The sequence below is a fragment of the Musca autumnalis genome, unplaced genomic scaffold (assembly GCF_047663935.1).
Source record: "Musca autumnalis isolate F117 unplaced genomic scaffold, ASM4766393v1 scaffold_1, whole genome shotgun sequence".
Taxonomy (NCBI): Eukaryota; Metazoa; Arthropoda; class Insecta; order Diptera; family Muscidae; genus Musca; species Musca autumnalis.
Genome location: NW_027411644.1, coordinates 280,597,217 through 280,603,768, shown reverse-complemented (window position 1 = coordinate 280,603,768; position 6,552 = coordinate 280,597,217). Strand labels below are relative to the sequence as shown.

Genomic DNA, 6,552 nt, shown 5'->3' with positions numbered 1-6,552 from the left:
ACTGTCAGACCAACTTTAGCAGATTCTGCTTTAAGCAACGTAGACTACTTCTTTTACTTATCGACCCATTGCATCTTATATAACCTTTTCCAGAAGAGCGATGAAGAGATCACACGAATGGCTGTCTCCTTCCTGAAATGTCTTTTGGTACTAAACTATTTTAATGTCATCTTACAAAGCCGAATGAACTTTGAGGGAATACCAAATTTAGAGGTGGCTTTGAAAACCATTGAAGGTACTGCGTTCAATCTTTTCCAGGATTTGTTGCAGGACAACTATCTAGGCAATGTGGATTTGCCGGGTTTAATGCCGCATAGGTATGTCCCAATTTTTTCGTTGATTACAGGCCTTAAATGTTCTTACAATATCCCAGAAACTATCTTTTAATAGGGAGTCCATATTGGTAGAGCACACAGGATGTTCAGGTTCCAATCGTCGGATACACGTTCTTCTCGCAAGCAGAAATACATTATTTAAAGCAGATTTGGTGAAGCAAGATATCCGACGTAAAATTTCAACAAAAATACCCAGAGACCTGCTTGTTATTGTAACTTGTTTCGAAATAGACACTATGAAGATTATCAGATAAATATTTCACCTACATACGTACAATTATGCATTAAGGTCTTTAAAAATATGTAATTATGTTTGACACAAAGGTAACCTAAGCCTAAGTACATTTTGGATGATCTCGCTAAATTATCATCCTCAGCTAATGGTGGTGATGCAAAGTTACTCCAAATATAATGTTGGATGTGCTGAGCATTAACAGCATTAATTTATTTTGTTTTATTTCCCTTTTTAACGATTGGTTGGTTGGCGGTTGGTCGGGTAACCAAATGAGCACGGTGGGGGAGAGAAAGGGAGTGGGTGAAAGTCTATGTAAATGGTATGGCTCCTCATTTTATTATTCAAACACACTGACATCCATTTCTCCATTAAAATACAAAGTCACATAACACACATTTATTCCTCTTTTTTCTGACAAAAAAAAAGAGTTGAAATTTATCGCTACTTTACTGCGTGTCGGTATAAATCTTAAACAAATTGCTTTACTATGATTTTAATGGGTCCATAAAGAATGCGATTACGAGATTTATTAACGAGCCAAAATGGTTTCTCACTTACGGCCATATAACCCTAAAACACAACCATGGTCGAGGGTAGCAGCATAGAGCCATCTTCGATCTTCGAAATAAGACGAGGAGAAAGAGAAAAATCCCTTCTCTGCCCAAAGACATTAAATTAACAAAAAGAAATAAATAAATAAAATACAATATAATAAAATGTGAAAAAAGAAGTAGAAGTAAAAGTACAAGAAACACAAATTGCGGCGCACAAACATAAATTGTTAGCCGCTCCATACATTTTATTTAATCGTTCAAGTCAAATGCGAAAGAATAAATCGACAAATCACAAAATAATTATTTTTATTTTATGCTGCAGTATTTGGAATCAGAAGTTAGTGGTGTGGATCTTTATTAATGTTGTTTTTGGTGCAGAAATTCAAATATATTGGTTCTCATTCATATCATGTCCAAATATAGAATTGACCAACATCGACTGGATACGTCCATAAAAAATCGGGAGACGGGTGAGGGCTTAGCTATATAATTAAATGCTAATCAAGCCTGCCTGTCTGTTAGGCCCGTTAATCAAGAACTTTGTATACCAAAAACCTCAAATCAAAATGCGAATGTCTTGACACAAGTTAACAAGAATCAGTCGGCTTGGGCAAAAGCTGTAGCTTTAATGGTGATCCAAAATGTACTATGATCAGGGGGCCTATTCGGTAACTTTTTAACAACATTACTCATTGTTTATTATACAACAATTTCATTTGTTTGTTTTGTAGTTGCTACAAAAACATGAGAAATTTTAATAAATTTTCAATCGATAAAAGTTACAGAATTCCTATACAGATCTCTATTTGTAAAAGTAAAGTTTTCGTAAGAGACAAAAAAGTTTTTAGGGGGTCTAATTTCCCACTGACCCACCCAATCAAAACTGTCTGAACCAAAAACACCATAATCCTGCATATATTACAAGAAAACCAATTAGACGGGGTTTTAGCAGTATTCCGGCCATTATCGAGAGAAGTATTCAAAATAAAGCTCTAGCGGTGTAATAAAGACCGTAAAAAATTACTAAAATCTAAATATTGAGACATTTTGGTGGCCTTATCCCAGGAAGTATTGTCTTCGCCAAACAAAATAAAAAAAAAAATTACTACATAACGTGACCATTACATTTCTTACTTTTTATTTAACGTTGTAGTCAACCCGCCTCATTATATGTCCCACATTAATGTACATATTTCTCTGAGTCACGCTATTTATGAATTTACCATTGGTCATTACATACTCTGCAATCTTCATAAAATTCCATCAGTTCATAACATGCATTGAAGCGGAATTATTTTACTTCAGTGTATAAATAATTCGCATTCGCTTCCTTTTGCTCCCCGCATAAGCATTTCGGTTTTCGACACCTGAAGTGGTGAAGTGCTGGAGTTAACCGAGGATACACGAAGTTGACTTGTGGCAGTGTCTGCAGTCGCCTGGTACCCAAAATAGCCGAAGCTTCCTGCGATTTGTTCGCTTCCGCGACTCGTTCGCTTCCCTCTAAATACGATCGTCTTCTCATTCCAGCCTGACTAAACCAAAGGGCCCCAACGAGAACCACCAACCCGACTACCACTGTCGAATCCAAAGCCGAGGGTCACAACACGACGCCCAGCCGAGTATCATCAGCCCGAGCCGAGGGTTGTCAACACATCACACCAAGTCGACGACACTTAGCCGAGTATCATCATCACAAACCGAGGGTCATAGACACAATCGCACCAAGCCGAGTGTCACCAACCCGAATACACCCAGCCGGGTGTCATCAATCCGAATACCACAAGCCGAGTCGCTTCAACACGACCACATCAACCCAAATACAACAAGACGAGTCGCTTCAACACGACCACATCAACCCGAATACAATAAGCCGAGTCGCTCCAACACGACTACACAAAGCCGAGTATCATCAACCCGAAAACATCAACCCGAGTCGCTTCAACACGACTACACCAAGCCGAGTCGCTCCAACACGACTGTACCAAGCCGAGTATCATCAACCCGAGTCGCTCCAACATGATTACACTAAGCCGAGTATCATCAACCCGAAGACATCAATCCGAGTCGTTTCAACACGACTACATCAAGCCAAGTAACATCAACCCGAGTCGATTCAACACGACTACAAAAACCAGAATACAACAAGCCGAGACGTTTGGAACGAGTACTACAGTCGAGCATCAACACAACAACCACTACCTCTGTGTACGATCGAGCCGATATCTCCCACCAGCGCACCGCCGAGCCAACAACAGCAACTTTACCAACATCACTCTTTCTCGTGTCGCCCGAAGACGATTGTCTGCGAGCTCACAGTAAGAGTCCACCCAGCTGAGTCGAATAATCAACATATATACATAATTGCATATACATATCACATAAATATCCATATGTTAATCATAAATTAAGCACCAAGAGGTGATAAGATACTACACTTAGATCTTAGCCATAAGGCTGAGAAGCGATGATAATAAAGATAATAAAGAATTGAATTGTCATCACTCGCGGTTTCACTTAAGGTTTCGTGGGTCCTTGAGTTGACCCTGGCTGCGACTGAACTCACCTCAGCCTTAGACAAAACCCTCGCTGTAACTATTGTTGTCATGATCACAAAGACTACACATTATAAAAATGTCAACAATATTCGAGAAGTTCCTTTAATCGGATTAATCTTGGTACTGGATCTTTGTTTGGAAATCATGCCTTCTTATCGGACCTACCAACCAGCCAAGAAGCTTAGACTTGCCCAATCTGTAAAGAGTTAAATTGGTAAAAATCTCAAAACTATACTCAAACAGCCGATTTACCGGTAATGAAAGAAATATTATAATGTTGAACTTTTATTGGAACTTTTATGGGAACTACCAGAAAGAATGGACCGATATGACCCATCTTAGAAATTGATATAATTTTGGACAAAATATTACGAAGTTTTTGGACCAAAAATGTTGATCTGTTCGTTAGTATCGTGCACACAAGTCAGCCAAACACACGGATGGAAAGGGCTAAATCGACTAGAAATTTTCTGAAACGGGTCTCGTTCGCACTTACTTAGATGGCTTTTATACTAAACAGAACGTTCCGTTCCATAAGTCGAACTAAGAATAGGTTTACAAACGCACTGATCTTTTACTTTAGTTCTCCAGGTTTGGATGCCATATTTTGTGTTATAATCTTCAACTTGGTCTTTCCATTTGAGATTTGGCCTTCTCTTGGGCCGTTTAATTTCAAAAGGTTCGTATTCATATGCCTTTCTTACGGGGATATCTTTTTTCCATACTGCTAACATGACGCAGCCAACGCAATCATTGTAGATAGATACGTTTCACTATATCGATGTCACTCGACATGTACAGTTAATGGTTCATACGACGACACGGTATTCACCATCAACGCTTATTAGTCCATATGTCTTTAGAAGAATTTTTCCCTCAAATACGCCAAATTCTGCCTCATTAGACCAAAGTAGCATCTGATGGCCAAAACTTGTATTCGCTTTCCCCATTACAACGGTACATGTTTTTCGGGGGCAAGTCCTTACTTCTTGAGGTAATAGCGGCACCAATTTAACAGGGTAGTACATAATTCATGTCTTTATTTAAAATCAGTTGTTGTTAGTTTTATTTATGGCGGCGGTATGGAGGCAAATAAACTCATTTACAATAATAAATGTTCCACAAAATCCCAGAAGGGACAAGGGAGTCTTCTCTCATATGAATGAGTACACACCTATTCAAATTAGTTCAATGATATATGACCTACTGTTTTTCGCTGAGTCCTAACGGCGTGTCCTAAGACACTTCCTGTGGAGAAGTTTTACATGGCTAACATATTCAGCAAATGTCGCCAAACCATACGCTGAGGGGTATTTTGATACCGGTGAAAATTTGATATTGCCTAGCCTGGAAATTAACCCGGGCATTCACCACGGTAGCACCCAAACAATAAAATCACTAAAAACAAGTAAAAAAGCAAAGCATATATATATATATATATATATATAACATCGAACAACATCGGTATTCATATCCAAAGGATCTTTGAACAGACCCTAAACTGCACTTAGACGCACATTTTAAATTTTTGTGGGGGAGGTAGCATAAGGAGAGGACCGATATGGGCCACTTTAGAAGTTAAACTAAATTTGGACAAAATATTAGTAGATCTAAAGTTTTGACCAAATTGGTTGCCCCGTTCAAGAGATATCTTGCATACAATTTTAGTGACATTTTATAAATATTAGGGGGGAAGTACCTGAAGTTGTGGACCGGTTTTGCCCATCTTCTAACTGAAACTAAGTTTGGACAAAATATGACGAAGGCCGAATCGGCAGATCCGTTCGGAGTTATCTTGCGCTCCAGCCACTACACACGGAGTCAAAGGGGTTTTGTAACTTTCATGCTATTTTCCCAAGAAGTATGGACTTGCCCCTGATGAAACTTGTATCATCGTATGGGGACAGTGAATACAAGTTGTTACAACACAAATCAAAGCGATTCGAGAGCGGGTCTTAAGGTAAACTTATCCGGAATTTTGTGTGGAAGGTACCCGAAGGAGTGGATGTGTAAAATATGAACTAAATCGGTCACTACCTTCAAGGGTTATCGTGCGCACAATTTTTCAGAACATTTTTGAACTTTTGTGGGGGAGGTACCTGAAGGAGTGGTCCGATATGACCTATTATCGGACTTTAACTAAGTTTGGACAAAATATTACGAAGGTCAAATTTTGGACCGAATCGGCAGATCGGTTAGAGAGTTATCTTGCGCTCCAACCACTACACACAGTGTCATAGGGGTTTTTTGCAACTTTCAGGCTATGTACTCAGGAAGTATGGACCTGCGCCTTATGAAACTTGTACCGTCGTATGCTTGGCAGTAAATACAAGTTGCTAAAACAAACATAAAAGCGTTTCGAGATCTGGTCCTAAACTGAACTTTTCCGAAATTTTGTGTGGGAGGTACCCGCAGGAGTGGAGCGATTGAGTCCCTATTGGGACCTCCTTTATGTCTGGTAGAAATTTTACAATGTGCAGAATATGAACCGAATCGGTTACTCCCTTCAAGAGTTATCGTGCGCACAAATTTTGCGAACATTTTTGAACTTTTGTGGTGTAGGTACCGGAAGGAGTGGACGGATATAACCCATCTTTAAACTAAAACTAAGTTTGGACAAAATATTACGAAAGCCACATTTTGGACCGAATCCGTTGATCCATTCGAGAGGTATCGTGCGCTCCAGCCAGACAGACAGAAGGACGGACATGGCTAAATCAACTCAAAATTGTCTGAAACACATTGGGTCTAAAACCATTATTTCGATGAGGCACATTTTGCCAGTATGAAAGTGTATATACCCTCGTTAGCATAAATGCTGAGGGTAAAAGAAATCTTAAGTTGTGTCCTACATGACGATTTTTCTGCTGTAA

General features: G+C 39.2%; 1 pseudogene; it reads right to left on the bottom strand.

Moving 5' to 3' along the window:
* Window positions 1-3,440: 3,440 nt before the first annotated feature.
* LOC141391601 (U2 spliceosomal RNA) lies at window positions 3,441-3,590 on the bottom strand (annotated as a pseudogene).
* Window positions 3,591-6,552: the final 2,962 nt, after the last annotated feature.